Source organism: Triticum aestivum, chromosome 5B, assembly GCF_018294505.1.
Source record: "Triticum aestivum cultivar Chinese Spring chromosome 5B, IWGSC CS RefSeq v2.1, whole genome shotgun sequence".
Classification (NCBI taxonomy): domain Eukaryota; kingdom Viridiplantae; phylum Streptophyta; class Magnoliopsida; order Poales; family Poaceae; genus Triticum; species Triticum aestivum.
The window spans coordinates 87,332,063-87,334,603 of record NC_057807.1 but is presented as its reverse complement, the minus strand read 5'-3'; the positions used below and the strand labels follow the sequence as shown (position 1 = coordinate 87,334,603).

The 2,541-nt window shown below is 38.6% G+C and overlaps 1 long non-coding RNA gene and 1 pseudogene across 1 annotated transcript; both read right to left on the bottom strand.

Annotated features, from left to right (window-relative positions):
- LOC123114672 (uncharacterized) overlaps positions 1–1,216 on the bottom strand; it is an 18,348-nt pseudogene extending 17,132 nt beyond the window's left edge.
- Positions 1,217–1,293: 77 nt separating this feature from the next.
- On the bottom strand, positions 1,294–2,541 carry LOC123115751 (uncharacterized). Its single transcript, XR_006456713.1, has 3 exons — positions 2,492–2,541; positions 1,426–1,536; positions 1,294–1,342 (listed from the first exon to the last, which is right to left on the bottom strand). It is a non-coding gene; the product is annotated as an uncharacterized lncRNA (long non-coding RNA).

Genomic DNA, 2,541 nt, shown 5'->3' with positions numbered 1-2,541 from the left:
TTTTAATTCTTATTTATTTTCTTGTCCGAACTTATGGTATCATTATCACTGAACCTGCGTGGTTTATGTAGCTGAACTAAAATCCATGTTGTCTGTGAAAACCAGGAAAATTGCATCTACTCAATGGGCCATGATGCAAGCATCGCCGCCGGCAATACTTGGCGCACCAGAGAACCCGCACTGCTGGATTTGTTGAGAGAGGACTGAGGGCAGCACATCCCATGCCTTTTTTCTGCAGCAGCTACACTTGGTTTTCCAACTCACACACACACAAAATTGATAACAAGTTGGCACACGACCTGATAACAAGAGCACACATGAGCTGACAAACAAGAGCACACCCATGATTAACATAATATAAATCCATTGCCGTTTTTTCCATTTGTTAAGTTGCTTTTTTTCCTTCGAACCTTTACTGCTATGATTTTTTTTTTGCAAATTTGTCCCCTTGAGTCAGAACTTAGGCAATTCTTAATTTTTAATTTATGGTACTTATGGTACTAGAGAGTTTGTACTTCTCAAAAAATAATCACTCGATGTTTTTTTAGTTTTAGTTTTTAATTTTCTTTCTCATCCTTATCCTTACTGTCAATGTCATCACCATCGTACTTTTATGGTTTATATAGTTGAACGGACTTACATTTTTACCATTCCTTCTTTTAAAAACTTATGTTTTCCTCTCCAAAACTTTCTACCTGGCGAAAATATTCATGAACTAACAATATTTCTTCTATGTGGAATACACAAGATCTCCTCAATGGGCCATGATGCAGGCATCACCACAGGCAATACTTGGCGCACCGGAGAACCTGTACTGTTGGGTTTGTCGAGAGAGGACTGAGGGAACACGTCCGTGTTGGGGTGGCGGATGCAAGTATTGGAGTTCAGCCTAAAATCACAAGAGAATGGATCAAAATGTAATTTTAAATCTTAACACTGACGACTATTTGATCCAGTTTCCTTTACATACAAGATTCATTCAGTCCTACACAAGTAATGCCCGACCACCTTCACTTGAAACAACCAGCAGCCACAATCTGCTGGAACTCAACTGGAGCACAAACTCCACCTCTAAAACAATTTGGTGTCCCAGTTTGTTTACCATATTCATTTACATTACATTGCAGAAAAACAATTCCATCCAGCTAGTTCAGTTCATGTCAAGCATCATCAAGCAATAGGATCACGTGTGGAAGACGATGGGCGGCTCGCGCATGCGGGCTTGAACTGCTCGCCGGCTGCCACTGATGGCTATCAATCATGCAAAATCTTGACCAAAAAATCACATTTTTCCACATGAAACCAAACTCTTGAACTTGCTCCACGACAATCTTTGAACCTCCTGCAACAACAGTATATATGTCATACATTATTTCTCTCTCTTTGTTCAATCATGCACCCAAAAATTAAAACACAACAAAATACCAGTTGTTTGGCTCCCAAACCTCCTGCATATTTTTTGAACTGATGTTCTTTCGGTCATTGTACTGTTGTTGAACAAACCACTCCGCTGCCAAGTCTGCACCCTTCAATTACCTGCATGAGTACAATTTTTTTAGAATAGTACAAGATAGTAAGATTGCAAGTTCAAATTGTCAATAAAAATATTAGGTTTTGAACTGCTCATGAACATGCATCAATAAAAAAAATAGAAGAGCAAATCCCGAGAGCTTAAACTTCACATTTAGAAGAAATCTAGTGTTTTACAATAGCATATATAGTAATTTTTATGCCAAGTAACTTCAAAACAGAACATGAATGAAGCTTTTGCAAGAATAGAATACTCCCTCCGTTCCTAAATACTTGTCTTTCTAGGCATTTCAATAAGTGACTATATACGGAGCAAAATGAGTGAATCTACACTCTAAAATATGTCTACATACATCCGTATGTAGTAGTCATTTGAAATGTCTATAAAGACAAATATTTAGGAACGGAGGGAGTAGAATATATGCTACTTTCCATCCAGACAAGGTTTCTCATGGGAATAACAACAAACAACTTGAGGGCACTCAGGGCAACAACAAGAACAAGCAACAAATTTGAACGAATTTGAGAGAGGAGAGATATTTAGCAGCAAGAATGTTCAGACTGCCGTTTAGACAATTATTTGGACAGCTACCAAACTTCCGTTTAGACAACTACTTGGACTGCTGAATACGCATAACTCTTTGCCTTAGTAAACTACAATTTTTTAGTACAAACTTATAACCTTTTGCATCAGTAAACTACAGACATCAACTATGTACTCTTCCCTTGGTAACAACAACTCACAATGGGCGTGGAAGCTAGAAATTACACAACTAGTACCGAATTCAGTAGCAGGAATGTTCAGACTGACGATGTTATTATTTTGTGTTTGTTTGTAAGCAAGGTTTTGGGTTTAAAAGAAACAAAAATGGAAGATTTTTTTATGTCGAGGCAGCATGTCTTGCCGTAGAGCCTGCAAATGTGGGAGAGAGCGGCGGTCTCGAAGAAGGTCAGCACCAACCTCTGTTGTGGTTTCCAGCGAGTAGGATCCAACTAAAAATGGACGACCAC